This window comes from Mustela nivalis, assembly GCF_964662115.1.
Source record: "Mustela nivalis genome assembly, chromosome: 4".
Classification (NCBI taxonomy): Eukaryota; Metazoa; Chordata; class Mammalia; order Carnivora; family Mustelidae; genus Mustela; species Mustela nivalis.
In genome coordinates this window covers 133,747,988-133,768,118 of record NC_139023.1, presented here as the reverse complement: position 1 = coordinate 133,768,118, position 20,131 = coordinate 133,747,988, and positions in this window count along the sequence as shown.

Sequence of the window (20,131 nt, the reverse complement as noted above, 5' to 3'; positions counted from 1 at the left end):
TCCCAACATGCACATGCATGCACATACACGCTCTCTCTCTCTCTCTCTCAAAAATAAATAAATAAAAAGGAAGTTAGATACCTTTCAGAAAGAATCCTACAGCATTGCCACAATATAAATTGTAAAACCTTTCCAACCCTTCTCAAAACATGATTGTACACATTTAATATGTGACTATGTAGATCAACTAGATGTAAGTTGTTGCTGATCCTAGCAACTCAGAAATTATTTTGGACCACTGTTCAAAGTAGATGGTTAGGCAGTGGGTGAAAAGCTCCCTCTCATAGTGGGCCAATTCATGGGAGTTGAGATGGAGTGGGAAAAGAAGAGTTATATATATTTTCTTCCTTGTTTATGTAGCATATTGCAAAGTAGAAATTTCCACAGCCTCTCCCTTCGAGGTAGGATCTATTTTTCCGTGTCTTGAAATGGGCTGTCCTTGTAACTTCCTTTGGTCAATAGAATATGGCAGAAGTGACTGTGTGATTCTAAACTTGGGTCTCAAGAGATTTGTATCCTTCTGTTCTCTCTTTTGGAACCTTGCAACTACCACATAAAAGAGACTGTCTTTGCCATCTGGAAGTTGAAAAGCCACATGGAACAGGGACAAACCATTACAGCCAAGGCCCCAGACACACAAGTGAGTCCAAAGAGCAGCCATCCCAGCAGCTGACCACAGACAGATGAGTGAGTCTATCTGAGGCCAGAGAAATCACTAATTTGTTTCATCTTTTATTTTATCCCTATTACTTTGTGTAAGGATTTTTTAGTGAGACTGTGACTGGACAAGATGATTTAACATCCCCTAGACATGGGACACAGTCTGTGTTAAGACTTTGAGTCTCCTCTTTATGGGAAGGAGTGTGAGAGTGACTTCATTTGGATAAAAGAGAGTTGAACCCTGCTGGGTGGAAGCATAAGATTGTTACTGTTGTTGCATGGAAGTTAAAATATGTGTAGAGGAGTTTTTATGAGTGTTGAGTAGCCAAAGTGGGTGGCTTTATGGTGCTGGGACTGGGGCTGGAATTTTGCAAATTACATTTCCCAGTTACATTTGCCAGCTGACTTTCTTTTAGATTCTACCATCAGGATACATAAAGCAAAGACAGAGGAAGGGACTTCCTGCCCATTTTCTCTGTCTTTGCCAACCTTGCCCAGAAGCACCAGTTGGTTCAAGCCTCCAGTATTTTAAGACATTTCTAGCAGAGCCCTGGTATGTGCTCTCAGAGAAACTTTCAGCACCCTGGCAGTGGTTCCTCCCTTCAACGTATGAGAACCAGCTCTGTAGAGCCCTTCTGGCTTGTAACCTATCTCTTCTCTCTTTGTTCCCTGGACCGATGATGACAATTGTTGTCCACAGTTATTATTTGTTGTGTTACCATCTCAGTTTTTAAGTTGTCCAACACCTACCAGTGTTAAGAGTCCCCTCTGCTTGAAATGTCCAGTGTTGTTTCTGTTTTTTGACTACACCCTCACTGACAGAAAGCCTTTGAAGAGTTCTGAGATCTGGAATAATTTGTCTTGCATTATAGTGGAATCACCCTGGTGGTTGTGTTGGAAAAGACTGAAAAAAGAGACCAAATAGGAGAGTATTTCAATAGAAATATTTGGACCTGTGACAAAGTGGTCATTCTGTATATATTCAAAATATATTTGAAGGTATTAATAATGGGATTTGCAGATAGATAGGTATAAGTTTTGGGATGAGAGTAAATGTATGAGTTACTATCCAGGAGAGTAGGAGACTGAATCAAGCACAGAAATTTAGTATTAATGTTAGGTGTAAATTAAGATTAGTGATCACAAATTTAAAAGTAAGACCAATTAGCACAGCTATGTATTTTTTGCAGACATGGTTCTATGGTGGTTTCATTTGTTAAGGTTATGTTAGCTGATGCAACACATTTACCCTGAAATCTTAGTAGCCCAACACAATAGAAGTTTTTATTTCAGTAACCTATAGTCTAATGGTTAGTGGGACATGGCAGTGAAGGTGGAATCCAAGGTGATGAAACTTGGTCTTTCACTGATCCTGGCTGAGGCTCAACACATGTTTTTCCAAGGTTATCCTGGATGTTGACATCTAGTTGGAAAACTGGGAAGAGAGAAAATGGAGGATCTCAAGAAATTTTATTTATGCCAGGCCTAGAAGTAGTATGCATCATTTCTACTTACATTTCATTAATTCAATACCATAGCTACAACTTAAGTCAATGAAGCCTGGAAAATATTGTCTAGCTTTGAAACCAGATGAAAAAGAAAATAGGTTTCACGAGCTATTAACCAGTCTCTGTGAAACAAGAAGCAAGGTCTGTGACTGCAAGCAGAGATTAGGCAAAGACTTGGACTGGGGTTGTCATTTTGCAACAGTACCACAAAAGTGAGAAAATCAAAGGGGTTCAGAACATATGTGAGGAATGGTTGTGACTGACCATGAATTTAAGCTGGATAAGGAGAGAGGACACAAGGAGAGATCAAAGACATGAAGCTTGATATGCTGAGGTACCAGATGGTGAAATTATTGTGAGAACTGCCGTTCTAGTGGATCTTAGCTGGCAAGATGGGACGTCCTGGTTAGAGAATGTGTTGCTTAAAATGAAAAAGTTGCATGAATTGCAGTCCTGCCTTTTTTTTATTTTATTTTAAAGAGTATGACCTTGAAATTTAGTATCTGAGATGGGGGCAAGAAAGATCATTGGGACAATAACTGTCAAGGAATTTAGAGTCTATGACATTGATAGATGCTCTATACAGATACTTAAATGTTAAAGAGAGTGGTGAGTGCTGAATCTTTGAGGAATGAGGAAATGTGAAAATAAGAACAGTGGATTATTTAGAAAGGTATTTAGTGAGTAAAAAGACAAAACTTAGTCATCAGTTACTAGCAGCTGAGATGAAGGAAGTGTTAAGAGTCAATCCCAGGTTTCTCACTTATGCAAATGAGTGGATAGCAGTCATTTACAAAGGAGAAACACTGCAGTATAACTCTCTAGGAGAAAAATGATGAATTTAATTTTGGACATACAGAACTTGAACTTTCTCTTTCTCAACTATCTAAATGAAGATGTTGATGAAATTGTTTAAAATCTAAAGGTCTTAGGGCTCAGAGAAATAACATATATGAGATATATATTTGGGAGTCATTGGAAAATAAATAGAAATTTAAGAACATGTATTAATATTATCCGGGGAGCCATAGAGAAACAGAACTGAGGTTTGAGACACAGAGAAAAATGAGGTACAGAGAGAACACTATTATTTATTCAACCTACCATATTAATTCAAGAATAAGTATACTTATGTTGATTAACTTGACCTGATCCAATGTGGTATTTTGTCCTCCTTAGTCTAACAATCTTTTTTTTTTTTTAAGTTTTATTCATTTATTTGACAGAGATCACAAGTAGGCAGAGAGGCAGGCAGAGAGAGAGGGGGAAGCAGGCTCCCCACTGAGCTGAGAGCCTGATGCGGGGCTCGATCCCAGGACCCTGGGATCATGACCTGAGCTGAAGGCAGAGGCTTAACCCACTGAGCCACTGAGGTGCCCCTTATCTAGAAATCTTAAAATATATTCTCATATGTATTCCCTAGGTTTATGCCAATATAACTTAGACAAATATTGCCATCTTTTAAAGTGTAACCTATTTCTTTCTAGGTTGGATTTTTTACTTGTCCCTATTGAAATGTATTCAGATCTCTCTATTACAGGTCTGGACACAATAGGGATGGTAGGGATATTAGGGATAGGTCTTGAGAAGAGCAAGCACCCCACAGAAAGAAAGCTTAAAGTAGATTCAAGATTTTCATCTTTGTTAATATCTACCCAACACCTCTGCTCTTCCTAATCAATGTCCTAATTTTTACTTAGCACACTTCAATAGTCTGTGAATATACTTTATATTTTGATCTTATAACTAACCTAGATACTAAATGTTGAGTTTAATTTTCAGCCATTTCTTCCTTACCATTTACAAAGGAAAACTAATACATGTAGACAGAAATATGACTTTTTTTTAGGATTACAAGAGAAGCTCTATATTTGAATTGACACTGTTAAACCCCTGAGAATGCTTATTTATTTATTTTTGTATGGTCTCCGGGTCAGACATAAATAGCCTCTCTACCCAAATCAAGAAAGTGTGAAGTGTAGTTGCCAAAAAAATAGAGTTATTCAAGAAGGAAGGAGTAGTCAATAGAATTAATAGTAATATTTATTGAGAACTTACTAGATGCCAGGCTTTGTTCTAAGAACTTCACATATTTTCAATTACTTTATTCTTACATATTCCCTTTACCTCTATTTTAGAGAGAAGAAGACTGAGGCACAGAGAGATTTCTTTTTTAACTAATTGATTTCAATCCCAGCTAATAATTGGCAGATCTGGGAATTTATCCCAGGTTTTCTGACTTCTGAGCCCACAGTTTTAGCAACTACTTTATACTAACTTCTAACCAAAGTGATCAAAATTACTCAGAGAAAAGTAGGCGTGAAACACAAAATTGATTTTTGGATTTAGTGGCGTGAAAGTCATTATTGATGATAGTGAGAACTGTTTCAATGGAGTAGTACTTCACGAAGTTCATCAGAGTATTTTGAGAAGAGAATGGGAAGGTAAGAAGGGGATACAGTGAAAGTTCTCAACTGTATCAAGAAATTTGACTGTCAAGGTCAGGAGAGGAAGAGAGAGAAGATGATAGAAATAAAACTGGATCAAGGAAAGTTTTGTTTTGTTTTGTTTATTTTTGTTTTGTTTTGTTTTGTTTTTAAGATGAAAAGAACTCTAATGTTTATGGGGAGGATCTGTTTGAGAAAAGAAGGTGTTTGATTACATAAGAGAGCAACAAGATAAGGAACAGTGCATGCTTCCTGGGAAGGTGAGAGGAGATTGAATGTCGGGCACCTGTAGAAGAACTGACCTTAACAGGGTCAAGGACAATTTGCTTCTTCTGTTTGAACAGGTGGGGAGGACAAATGGATGGGTGCAAATGCAATTAGGTTTATAGGTTGAGTGGTTGGAAATTAAGGTTGTGACCATCTGATAGCTTCTTTTTTTCTCTTCTAGAGAGCAGATTCATCTGGGCTTGAGAAATGATGGGTCTGGTGTGGTGTAAATAGAGATTGAAAAAATGCATAGAATGTGTGAATAATTGAGACAAGTGAGAGATGTGTTAATAACCTAAATGCAGGTACTTTGCTCTGTTTGTTATTTACTCCTGTATCAATCACTGCCCAAGAAACAGAAAATTGATTTTATTAGAACTTAGTTTTGCTAAATGAATGCAATGAACAAACAAAGAGTTGGAGTTTACAAGGAAAAAGAATAATGAAAAATAATGAAATAATAATGAAAAAAGATGAAATAATGGACCATAGAACCAGAATTGAACAGAAAAGCAGTAAAGATAAGAAGGATTATGATTATGGTTATTGTCACAGTCATGGTTAGAGGTTAGAGTTAGGGTTGGGATAGAATTAGGGTAGGGTAGAGTGTGGAAGTGTCAAAAGACTAAAGACCTGAAATGATCAATGAATGGTGATCATAGAATTTAGATGAAAAATAAACTTATTATGGAAAGATGATGATTTGAATTTTATTAGCTTCAGGCTATGGCCAGGTTGAGGTTATGGCTATGAGAATGCCTGTCAATTGGTAATATGTCACTACTAGAGTTCAGAATGATGATTTTCAAGGTGCTAGGTGGACTAAAAAAAGGCATGGAAAATACTAGAAAAACACTGTCTGGAGAAATAAGAGCCCATTCAGGAGAAATAAAAGAACTAAAATCTAACCAAGTTGAAATCAAAAAAGCTATTAAGGAGATGCAATATAAAATAGAGGCAGAAGAGAGAATTTGTGATATAGAAGACCAAATGACAGAGAATAAAGAAGCTGAGAAAAAGAGAGACAAACAACTACTGGACCACAAGGGGAGAATTCAAGAGATAAGTGATTCATAAGATGAAACAATATTATAATAATTGGGATTCCAGAAGAAGAAGAATGAGAGAGAGGAGCAGAAGGTATATTGGAGCAAATTATAGTAGCAAATTTCCCTAATATGGCAAAGGGAACAAGCATCAAAATCCAGGAGGCACAGAGAACCCTTCTCAAAATCAATAAAAATAAGCCCACACCCCATCATCTGGTAGTGAAACTTACAAGTCTTAGTGACAAAGACAAAATCCTGAAAGCAGCCCAGGACAAGAAGTCTGTAACATACAATGGTAGAAATATTAGATTGGCAGCAGACTTGTCCACAGAGACCTGGAAGACCAGAAAGAAAAGCCATGATATATTCAGAGCACTAAATAAGAAAAATATGCAGCCAAGAATACTATATCCAGCTAGGCTATCATTGAAAATAGAAGGAGAGATAAAAAGTTTCCAGGACAAACAAAAATTAAAAGAATTTTCAAACACCAAACCAGCCCAATAGGAAATATTGAAAGGGCTCAATTAAGCAAATAGAGGGCCTAAACATAGTAGACCAGAAAGGAAGAGATACAATATATAGTAACAGTCACCTTACAGGCAATACAATGGCACTAAATTCATATCTCTCAATAGTTACCCTGAATGTAAATGGGCTAAATGCCCCAATCAAAAGACACAGGGTATCAGAATGGATAAAAAAACAAAACCCATCTATATGCTGCCTACAAGACACTCATTTTAGACCCAAAGACACATCCAGATTTAAAGTGAGGAGGTAGAAAATAATTTACCATGCTAATGAACATCAAAAGAAAGCTAAGGTAGCAATCCTTATATCAGATAAATTGGATTTCAAGCCAAAGACTATAATAAGAGATGAGGAAGGACACAATATCATACTCAAAGGGTCTTTCCAACAAGAAGATCTAACAATTTTAAATATCTATGCTCCTGACATGGGAGCAGCCAACTATATAAACCAATTAATAACAAAATCAAGGAAACACATCAACAATAATACAATAATAGTAGGGGACTTTAATACCCCCCTCATTGAAATGGACAGATCATCCAAGCAAAAGATCAACAAGGAAATAAAGGCTTTAAATGACACACTGGACCAGATGGACATCACAGATATATTCAGAACATTCTATCCCAAGGCAAAAGAATACTCATTCTTCTCTAGTGCACATGGAATATTCTCCAGAATAGATCACATTCTGGATCACAAATCAGGACTCAACCAGTACCAAAAGATTGGGATCATTCCATGCATATTTTCAGACCACAATGCTCTGAAGCTAGACCTCAATCACAAGAGGAAAGTTGGAAAGAACTCAAATACATGGAAGCTAAAGAGCATCCTACTAAAGAATGAATGGGTCAACCAGGTAATTAAAGAAGAACTGAAAAATTCATGGAAACAAATGAAAATGAACACACAAGTGTTCAGAATCTCTGGGACACAGCCAAGGTGGTCCTGAGAGGAAAGTATTGTAGTGATACAAGCCTTTCTCAAGAAACAAGAAAGGTCTCAAGTACACAACCTAACCCTACACCTAAAGGAGCTGGAGAAAGAACAACAAAGAAAGTCTAAACCAAGCAGGAGAAGAGAAATAATAAAGATCAGAGTAGAAATCAACAAAATGGAAACAAACAAAAAAAAAAAAAACACAATAGAACAAATCAACAAAACTGGGTACTGGTTCTCTGAAAGAATTAATAAGATTGATAAACCTCTGGCCAGACTTATCAAAAAGAAATGAGAAAGGACCCAGATAAATAAAATCATGAATGAAAGAGAAGAGATCACAACCAATACAAAAGAAATAAAAACAATTATAATAACATATTATGAACAAGGATACACCAGCAAATTTGACAATCTGGAAGAAATAGATGCATTCCTATAGACTTATAAACTACCACAACTGAACCAGGAAGAAATAGAAAACCTGAACAGACCCATAACCTGTAAGGAGATTGAAGCATTCATCAAAAATCTCCAAAGATGCTAGAGCCCAGAGCCAGATGCTTCTTAGGGGAATTCTACCAAACATTTAAAGAAGAATTAATTCCCATTTTCCTGAAACTGTTCCAAAAAATAGAAATGGAAGGAAAACTTCCAAACTCTTTTTATGAGGCCAGCATTACCTTGATCCCAAAACCAGACCAAGACCCCATCCAAAAAGAAAATTCCAGACCAATATCCTTGATGAACAAAGATGCAAAAATTGTCACCAAAATACTAGCCAATAGGATCCTATAATAGTACATTAAAAGGATTATTCACCACGACCAAGTGGGATTTATTCCTGGGCTGCAAGGTTGGGTCAATATCCACAGTTCAATCAATGTGATACAATACATTATAAAAGAAAGAACAAGAACCATATGATATTCTTAATACATGCTGAAAAAGCTTTTGACAATGTACAGAATCCTCTCCTGATCAAAACTCTTCATAGAGTAGGGATAGGAGGTACATACCTCAATATCATCAAAACCATTTACAAAAAATCCATAGTGAACATCATTCTCCATGGGGAAAAAACTGAATGCTTTTCCGCTAAGGTCAGGAACATGGCAGGAATTCCACTATCACCACTGCTATTCAACATGGTACTAGAAGTCCTAGCCTCAGCAATCAGAAAACAAAAAGAAATTAAATGTATCCAAAATTGGCAAAGAAGAAGTCAAACTCTCACTCTTCATCATCTTTTGGAAAACCCAAAATATTCCACTCCAAATCTGCTAAAACTCATACAGGAATTCAGTGAAGTATCAATGCACAGAAATCAGTTGAATTTCTATACACCAACAACAATACAGAAGAAAGAGAAATTAAGGAGTCAGTCCCATTTACAATTGCAACCAAAATCACAAGATAGCTAGGAATAAACCTAACCAAAGAGGCAAAGAATCTGTACTCAGAAAACTACAAAGTACTCATGAAGGAAATTGAGGAAGACACAAAGAAATGGAAAAATGTTCCATGCTCATGGATTGGAAGAATAAATATTGTGAAAATGTCTATGCTACTAGAGCAATCTATACATTTAATACAATCCCTTTCAAAATACCATGAGTTTTTTTCAAAGATCTGGAACAAATAATCCTAAAATTTATATGGAACCAGAGAAGACCTCAAATAGCCAGAGGAATGTTGAAAAAGAAAGCCAATGTTGGTGGCATCACAATTCCAGACTTCAAGCTCTATTATAAAACTTTCATCATCAAGATGGTATGGTACTGGCACAAAAACAGACACAGAGATCAATGGAACAGAATAGAGAGCCCAGAAATAGACCCTCAACTCTTTGGTCAACTAGTCTTTGACAAAACAGAAAAGAATGTCCAATGGAAAAAAGACAGTCTCTTCAACAAATGGTGTTGGGAAAATTGGACAGCCACATGCAAAAGAATGAAACTGGACCATTTCCTCATACCACACACAAAAATGGACTCAGAATGGATGAACGACATCAATGGGAGACAGGAGTCCATCAAAATCCTTGAGGAGAAACCAGGCAGCAACCTCTTCGATCTCAGCCACAGTAACTTCTTTCTAGAAATATCGCCAAATGCCGGGGAAGCAAGGGCAAAAATGAACTACTGGGACTTCATCAAGATAAAAACTTTTGCACAGCAAAAGAAACAGTCAACAAAACCAAAAGACAACTGACAAAAGACAAGAGGAAAAGACATTTACAAATGACATATCATAAAGGACTAGTATCCAAAATCTATAAAGAACTTAACAAACTCAATACCCAAAAAACCAATAGTCCAATGAAGAAATGGGCAGAAGACATGAATAGACATTTCTGCAACGAAGACATCCAGATGGCCAACAGAAACATGAAAAAGTGTTCCACATCACTCAGCATCAAAGAAATACAAATCAAAACCACAATGAGATACCACCTCACTCCAGTCAGAATGGCTAAAATTAACAAGCCAGGAAATGACAGATGCTGGCAAGGATGTGGAGAAAGGGGCGCCCTCCTACACTGTTGGTGGGAATGCAAGCTGGTGCAGCCACTCTGGAAAACAGCATGGAGGTTCCCCAAGAAGTTGAAAATAGAGGTACCCTTCAATACAGCAATCACACTACTGGGTATTAACCCTAAAGATACAAATGTAGTGATCTGAAGGGGCATGTGCACCCAAATGTTTATAGCAGCAATGTCCACAATAGCCAAACTATGGAAAGAACCTAGATGTCCATCCACAGATGAATAGATAATAATATATATATACACACATACCACTTCTTTTATATCTATATATATATAATATATCTATATATATATAATATATCTATATATAGAAATATTATATATCTATCTATATATATATATCATTTTATAGATAGATAGATAGATAGATACTATATAGCCATAAAAAATGAAATCTTGACATTAGCAATGATGTGGATGGAACTAGAGGGTATTATGTTGAGCAAAATAAGTCAATCAGAGAAAGACAATTATAATATGATCTCCCTGATATTAAGAATTTGAGAGGCAGAGTCGGGGTTTGGGAGGTAGGGAAGGAAAAAATGAAACAAGGTGGGATTGGGAGGGAGACAAACCATAAGAGACTGTTAATCTTACAAAACAAAGTGAGGGTTACTGGGGGGAGGGGTTAAGGAGAGAATGGTTGGGTTATGGACATTGGGGAGGGTATCTGATATGGTGAGTGCTGTGATGTGTGTAAGCCTGACGATTCACAAACCTGTACCCTGGGTCAAATATTACATTATATGGTAATAAAAATAATTTAAAAAAAGAATGTGTGTCAGAATGAAGTAGAGGAGGGGAACTTTGGAAGCAAGTAGTTAGAGTCCTAAATGGGTTGGCCATGAACCTAAAAATCTTACAGAATAATAGTAGAAATCTTGGGTTATAGGAGAAGCCTATCTGTGACTTAGGTGTCAAGATGTTCACTGAATGATGGGGAGTTCCTGAGTGGCTGATAGGTGCCAAGTGTAAGATGGGAGTGTGTGTTATGACTAACTGGAAAGCCCTGCATTAGTGGGAGTCCTCATTGGACAGTGGGAAAGCAAATGTCTGGTATCTCCTAACATTACTGCTTGAATGCTTAATTTTTTGCGGTGACAGAAAAATAAAAGTGATGTCTTAAGACTTACAGGTGAAACTGGGTTCTCAATACAGGGCCATGGTCCAGTTGAGGCAGGGGTGGAAGGAATGTTCTAAATAGAAGTTGATTGTATAGGGGGATTTTTATGTTATGGAATAAATCTTTTAGGGGGAATTTTGAATGAATGGGTGAAAAGATGAGGAGGAGGGACTGGGAGAAATTGTTCAGGAAGGTAAACAGCATAATGTAGTAGGAATCTTTTTTTTTTGCAATAGATTATGCAATTCTTAAAGAGGTCTCAGATTTTGACTATTGGCTAAATTAAGTAGGAATGAAGTGCCTGAGTATTCAAGAATTTAGTCCTGACAGTCTCTTTGAAGGAGGTAGAATTGAGGGATAGATAGTTCTTGCACCTAACTCGAGGCAACGTTAGTTTGGTCACAGGAGTCTTTGAGCAGAAAACATAGACTGAATGGTGTAATGGCCCCATCTCTATAAGCCCAGCATGTTTATTATTCATCTAAATGTTTACTACTTTGACTACAATCTGGTTTTGCATGTATCATTTTGTGTTGCATGTGTTTATTTACAAACCTCCCCTGCAGAACTCTGTGTTCCCAAAGGGCAAAACTGGGTCTTGTCGTTTTATCCTTAGCACTGGGCTTAGTGCCTATTCAATAAATATTTGATCCAAGGACTTTAAACACAATACTTCTAGTCCAACTTCATTGCACTGTATACTAATCCATATAGTTTATCAATTCAGTGCATTGTTTTGTTAGTTCGTGATTACTTGAAAAAATTTTTAAAGCCTAGATATATAGAGAGGTTGGATATAAGCAAGAGAAAGAATGTGGAAGCATTAGTTTGTGTACCAACCAGTGATAAGGCAGAGAGGAAACCAATTAGCATTCTTTCCATTATCAGTTGTTTTCAATTGTGTTATGATGACCTAGATAGGATTTCCCATAATAACTGAGTGGTGAAGAATAAATAAATATGAGAGGAATAAGTCAATTGCTTCACTGCATTTAATACTGAAGTAATAAATCTGAAAAAAATTATTTCAAGAATAAATGGCTTATTTGACTCTAGTTGATTATTTGTAGCTAGCATCTTTCAGCAAAACACCTTCCCTCATTGGCATCATCAGATTATATGGCCAAACTTTCTTAAAATGAGTTAACTCTATTCACCATGACAAAATCCAATCAGAACCTTAATTTTATAATGATCCCTGGATATAATTTATATCTTTCTTATTGAGTGAACATTTTTCTCCTGTTCTAGAATTCTAAACCTTTTTTATACCAGTTAGATTGTAATTCCTGACCACAGACTTCACAGAGGACATTTCAGAACAGCAGACAGTGTGCAGTTTCATCAAACACTATCAAATATAGCTCTTATTAAATAGAGCTCTTGCCAAATTCCAGTGGTGAAAATACGTAAAAGTCTTGTAGGGAGCAGCAGAATAACATTTCATGAGGTGAGCTTTTAAGTTGATATCTGACACAATTACACTTTCCTTTTAATCATAGATTTCACTGTTAAGTTTTAATATTACTGTAATAAACTTATTATTAAAATTGGCACTTATTAAGTACCTACTCTGTGTTGGATGATTGGCAATACCTTCTTGTGCTTGTATTATCCTAAGTGATCCAGAAATATTTTCTTTACAACTCAAAAAACAGATGATTCAAAAGTCTTGGAAAAGTTAAATTATCTGCAGTCACAAAAGTTTTAAGAGAGTGCCTCACATTTAAGATAGGTTTACTAATTCCCATCCCCATGCTCTTTGTACTATATTACATTACCTCCATACGATACCAGAGGTACCTGTGTTTCCTTTGGAATGAAGACAAATGTTTCAACACACGTGCAAGCATGGTAAGTACAGGCCAGGACACAGGAGAAATGAGACCCAGTTGAATGAGAACTAAGCAATGATTCTAATGAAAAATCTAAATTTTCTATCTTTAATTCCATGTGGAGTTTTTGAGGTTGTTCATTTTAATGAAGAAAACTGTGTTTTCTATAACAAGATTCTTCATTTCATATAGTTTTGTAATGTTGGTACAAATTTTAAGATGAAAATAAATAGTAAAAGGAGGTTTCATCCCAGTAAAAAATGTTACTTCATTGTCATAGTCAGCCTACCAAAACCAGAAACTTTATCTTTGGCTGGGATTATGTTTTCCACTGAAAGAACAGTGCCATGAATTTTTTTTTAATTAATTTTTTATTTTTTATAAACATATATTTTTATCCCCAGGGGTACAGGTGTGTGAATCACCAGGTTTACACACTTCACAGCACTCACCAAAGCACACACCCTCCCCAATGTCCACAATCCCACCCCCTTCTCCCAAATCCCCTCCCCCCACCAACCCTCAGTTTGTTTTGTGAGATTAAGAGTCACTTATGGTTTGTCTCCCTCCCAATCCCATCTTGTTTCATTTATTCTTCTCCTACCCACTTAAGCCTCCATGTTCACCACCACTTCCTCATATCAGGGAGATCAAAAGAAATGAAATCTTGCCATTTGCGACAACATGGATGGAACTAGAGCGTATCATCATGCTTAGCGAAATAAGTCAGGCAGAGTGCCATGAATTTAATGTTGGCCTGGATTTGATAAAAGAGAGTAGTTTATCACAACACTTATATGACTTTGAAACACAGCAGGCATATTCTTTGTTGAGTCATGTTTAAAACTACTGGTAGATTCAACTACAGACAGGACTTTATCTGCACTTCCAAAAATCTAAAACTCTTTAAAACCTGAAAGTTTTGGAGGTGCCTGGGTGACACAGTAGGTTAAGCAACCGACTTTTGGTTTAGGCTCAGGGTCTTGAGATCAAGACCCACATCAGGCTCTGTGCTCAGCATGGAGACTGCTTGAGATTCTCTGTCCCTCTCCCTCTGTCCCTCCCACTTGTGTGCTCTCTCTCTCTCTCTCTCTCTCAAATAAATAAACCTTTAAAAAAAATAAAAAGAGAGTTTTGGATAAGTGTGGTTCTAGAACTTATTTGGTCTATAAACATACCCTGAACTAACATTGGGCTGTATATTACCTTTAACTTACTTCATATGAACTTTCATGTATTTTGCTACAGAAAAATTAATATTTTACTTAAGGGATGCTGAAGTTGGTATGTAAAATATGGAATATACACCACATTGTTGTTCTAATATCCGAACACTTTGAATACCAAAAGACATCTGGCCCCAAAAGTTTTGGAAGATGACCTTTCAAACTGTATATTCTCTTTCATGTTCAGCTCTGTTGCAGTTTACAAATGCTACCCAAAGTTTATGTAGGAAAGTTGCATCAACTCAATATATTTGAAAGTAGCTTGAAGTATGCGACATATTTTATAGTCAATTTATTAATGTATGTAAAAGCAGACCTCAAGGAGAGGGCATTCACCCTCGGTAGAAGCCAGTGTGATCTTTTTTACTCTTACACTCTGAAGTTGTAAGAGTTCGACACTCAGGGTACAGGGCATTCCTATCATACCAACAAATCTCTTCAAGCCCATTTGCAGTGAATCCCCTTTCCACCAGCAGCATGGCCAATCATTTGGGCACTATAGAATGGAATCCTACAATATTCTCTCTTTTCTGCCTAGCTTCTTTCACACAGTGAATGATTTGAGGATTCACCCATCTTCCCTCAAGTATTAGTAGGTTCTTTATTTTTATTGTTGAGTTTAGTCTAGCATATGAATATTTCATGATTTGTGTATCTATGTAGCTGTTGGTGGACATTTGGGTTATTTTGAATAAAGTTGCTATCAACATTCATGTACGAGTCTTTTTGTGGGCATATATTTTCATTCTGGTGGGGGTAAACACCTAGTAGTGGAATCAATAAATCCATACAAAGATATATATATATATATGAAATTGTGAAAGTATTCTCTGAAGTGGTTTATCATTTTATACCCCCCAGCAGTATTATCAGAGTTTCAGTTGGTACCTAAAGTTGACACAGATGGTATCATTAGGGTTTTGTTTCAGTGTGTGTTTGCTTGTTTGTTTTTAATAATTCCAGCCAGTCTAAGGGTATGTAGTAGTACCTTATGGTAGTCTTTTCATTTCTCTGATGACTAATGAAGTTCAACATCTGTTTCTGAGCTTATTACCCATTTGTATGACTTTCTGTGAAGTGTTTGTTCACATAATATCCCCCTTTTTAGTCATCTTTTTTTTTAATTATGAAAATTCTTTCTATATTCTGGACTCAAGTCTATTATCAGACACATGTGTTATGAATATTTCCTTCAGCCTGTGGCTTGACTTTTCATTTTCAGTAATATCTTTTGCTGAGCAGATGTTTTACTTTAATTAAGTCCAATTAAAAAAAATTGTTTTGTGTAGTTCATGCTTTTTTTGTCCTAAGAAATCTTTTCCTGCCCAAATGCTGTAAGGATTTTCTTTGACTACAACTGTTCGAAAATAAAACCAGCTCACCTTTTGCTTTTCCCTTTTTGAGTGAGAAGTTGAGCCAGATAAATGTGAAATTCATTCTTAACTACTATTTTTTAAAAAATTAGTTCCTGAGATTTTCTATGAAAAAAAGCTATACTAGTCATTTTTAAATAATATAGGTAAATCAGAGGTTGATATTTCTAGTTCTTAGTGAGCATACACTCTATTCGGAGAAATAAAAGAAGTGTAGTTCAAGGGTGAATGTGTTAAGTGCCTCAAGAACAGCATTTAACCATGTTTCTAAAGATGTTCTAGGCACCAGAGGATCACTGCTGACTGAAAAAGGAAAGCTTTATGGAAAAGGAAGCACTCGACCTGGGCTGTATGTGGTGGTGGAATTCTGATGAATGGTGTGAAGATAGGGCATTAAATATAGTATAATATAACAAGGAGCACAGAGGCAAATTAAAAAAAAAAATAGAAGTGTTCAGGCAATAGTGGGCCATGCAGTTTATCTGGAAACCAACTCCATTTTAGGTGGATAATGAAACCTGAGGCTGGAAAAGTAATTAGGAGGCTGGCTGGAAGGGTTGTTCATAAAGTGTCAAGCGCTGCTTACCTGATCAAATCGTTCTAGATTCTTTCTGAAAAGACATCTATGGATGATTTCAGGTAGAAAAAGAGTAGACTCAGATCCTCTAGAAGGGTTTTCATGTAGCTTTTATAAGAGATGTTCAAGGGGCAAATACATTGAAGAGAGAGACAACATTTAGGACTTGAATGAAAGGAACTGGACCCAACGGTTAGTATCGTATTTCTCCTGTACTTATTTTTACATATTCATGTTCTATCTCTCCATCGTGATTATGAGGGCCGGGCCGGGACTTCTTCTTTTCATCTCTCCAGCCTGTAGAGTAAATCACACAGCAATGGTGGTTGATACACAGACAGTCCAAAGAGAGTGGAGGAGGATGGCAGAGAGAAAATAGAAATTACCAGTTCCAGGGAAATATTAATCCTGGTCCCATAATTAGAACTGCTTTACAGACATACATCATGTTGTATGATGTATCTCACTCTCACTGGTTTTGAAACCAGTTTTACTTTTGGCCATGTAAACATAGGAAGATGACATTTACCCTAAACTCTTATCAAATTTGCTTTCACTGTCTATAAAATGAGAGGTCTTAGTGCAATAATTCTAAGGTGACTTTATCTCTGAACCTGTGAACACTGGTACAAAACGAATGTGTTATTTCTTCTTAGATATCATTTAATGTGAGGTGATTTACAGAGGGGTCTTAAAAGTGGTCATTGTGTATTAAAAAATGAGTTATCCCAATAATAGCATTTAGAATAAGCAACATAGTAAATCATTGAATATAGTATGTACAGGGTATGGATTCTGTGGTGATGGTGTGATTTTTATAAGCATTTCTCAGCCCTAATTCCATATTAGCTTTTATCATATCATACATTGCTTTAATACAATATGATCATTGTAACATGGTTTTAAATTCTCCATTTTCTTTTCCTCTAAGTGCCTAAAAACTTGCACCTGGCTTGTGGATTTAGAAGATAGAGCTTATCACATATTACTTTTCGACTATAATCCTTTAACCATCAACATGAGGGAAACAAAGGAAGAAAAAAGGGAAAGAAGGAAGGAAAAAGTAGACCACTGGTCCACAGAGTGTTTTGGGGTTGAGAAGGAAAAATGACAAAGGAGAAGGGAACCCTACTGGGTTCCTACTACTTGCATTCACTGTCTCCACTACTACTTTTCAGTAAGCCTTGGGAGTTGTATCCCAGTTGTATCCCTCAGCTGGAGAAACTCTGATTAAGTGTTTAGTTAATAAATAAAATAAAATAATTCTCCAAAAATTTACATCTTTCATATGGATAGATATGGTAAAATGATGGAATTGTAATATTTAACTTATTTGCACATTTCTAAATACCATTTATCATTTATGTTGAACTATATTAATTTAATAGAAAAATATAGATTGTTTTACATAAAATAATTAGCAAACTGACTGCTTACTGATTTATAAAATTAACTTTTATCCTAAACTTGAGAAATCCTAAACTTTCAATATTTCAAGCATTTTATTTTGCCCTTTATATAGAAAGGGAAATAAGAAGCTCTCCAGAGAAAATTTCTGTGCAAGCAAAATGTGTTCCAAAAAGGCTTGTGAAACTCTATTTGATATTGTTTTCTACTAAGGGAGAGAATGAAATTATCATTTGATAAAGCCCAAAGAAAACTTGATGGTCTCAGATAAAATGAGTGATCTTTGCAGAGGAAAAGTACTTCACAGAAGACGGAAAATGGGATACCAAAGAGAGGAAACTGGTACTAGAATATTTCACTTAATGACTGTATGACAAGTCCATCACAGGTCATTATTTATAGGTCATTTTCCTGTCAATTGTAGGGATCCTGGCCTTAATCATTTGTGTCAACACACACTTCCGTATAAAAACTTCCAACATGATACAGATAATTCTGAGAAACACGATATGTGTTCTGACAATTTTGTGCTTTCCTTTTGACTCTGAATTTGCCAAGATATTTCCTGTTAACTCCTTGGCATGAGTGTTTTTTAGTGTCTCTTACTAATGCCAGCACTGGGTGTCATGCTGGGAAAATCCAGGTTTTGAAAGGAAAATTACAAAGCATTGTGGTCAGCATTAAATTTAAAGAAACATCACTAATACTTTTAGAGACATTTCCACAGTTAGGTATTTCATTATTTTAGACAGAATTTATTTTGTAACATCATTACTGAGGTATAATTGATATACAAAGAGCTACATATATTTAATGTGTAAAATTTGGCAAGTTTAGACAAATGCAAGCACTTGTATACCATCACCACAATCAAGGTAAAGATTTATACAACAAGGTAAAGATTTCTCCCAAGTTTCCTTATGTCCCTTTGTTTTGTTTCTTGTTTTATTTCTACCCTCAACACATTTCCAGTTTCACAATACTATATTGTTAACTCTAAGCAACAGATCTCTAGAATTTATTCACTTAGCATAACTTAAGCTCTATATTCATTGAGCAGCAACTCCTCATTTCTTCTACCTGGAGCCCCTGGCAACCACCATTTCTCTGCTTCTGTAACTTTGATTTAGTCCCACTTATCTATTTTTCCTTTTGTTTCCTATACTTTTGGTGTCATATCCAAGAAATCATTTCTAAAACCAATGTCAAGAAGTTTCTCTCTTCTCTTTTTTTCTAGCATTTTTGCAGTTTCAGGTCTTACCTTCAATCAGTTTGGAGTTGATTTTTGTGTATGGTGTAAGATCATGATCCAATGCCAATCTCTTGCATATGCATATTCAGTTTTCCCAACACCCTTTGTTCAAGAGACTACCCTTTCCCCCATTGTGTATTCTTGGCACCCTTGTCAAAGATCAGTTGCTGTACATGTATGGGTTGATTTGAGGACTCTCTATTCTATTCCATTGACGTATATTTAATGTCTTTATGCATGTACCATACTGTTTCAACTACAGTCGTTTTGTAATATATTTTGAAATCTGAAAGGGCAATGTTTCCAGCTTTCTTCTTCCTTAAGATTGTTTTGACTATTCTGGTTTTGTGTGTGTCTGTGTGGTTCCATATGAATTTCTATTTATAGAAATAGAAATAGAAATAGAAAAAAATGCCATGCAGAGTTTGACAAGGATAGCATTGAATCTGTGAGCATGTTAATAATATTAAGTCTTCCAAGCCATGAATGAGAGATGTCTACTTATTTGTATGTCCCTTAATTTCTTTCATCAATGTTTAATAGTTTTCAGTGCTCAAGTATTTCTTTTTCTAGGTTAAGTTTATTCTTAAGGATTTTATTTTTTTTCTGCTGTTATCAATAGAATTCTTTTCTTTTCTTTTAGATGGTTTGTTCTTAGTGTATGGAAATACAGGTGACTTTTGTATACCAATTATTTGATTCTACAACTTTACTGAATTTGCTTATTAATTCTAACAGTTGTTGGGGTTTTTCTTGGTGTCTTGGGATTTTCTACATATAGGATCATATCATCTACAAATAGAGATAATTTTACTGCTTCCTTTCTGACTTGAATGCCTTTTATTTATGTTTCTTGCCTAATTATTCTGATGAGGACTTCCAGTACCATACTGAATAGAAATGACAAGAGTAGGAATCTTTACCTTGTTCCTTATCTGAGAGGAAACATTTTAAGATTTTTGCCATGGAGCATGATATCAGCTGTGGACTTATAATATATGACCTTTATTATGTTGCGGTACATTCCTTCTATGCTCAATTTGTTGAGAGCTTAATCATGAAAAAATGTTACATTTTATCAAATGCTTTTTTTTTAATCTGTTGAGATGACCATATGATTTTCTCCCATCATTTTGTTTTGCAGTGAATTGCCCATATTAATTTGTATATGTTGAACCATCCTTGCAACTCAAAGTGTATTTACTGTTGATTTCAGTTGGTAGTATTTTGTTGAATACTTTTATATCTGTATTCATTAGGAATACTGGCTTATAGTGTTTTGTTTTGTTTTGTTTTGTTTTCTTGTAGTCTGTATTGGTACCAGAGTAATGCTGACCTCGTAAGATGACTTCGAGCATGTTCCCTCTTCCTCAATTA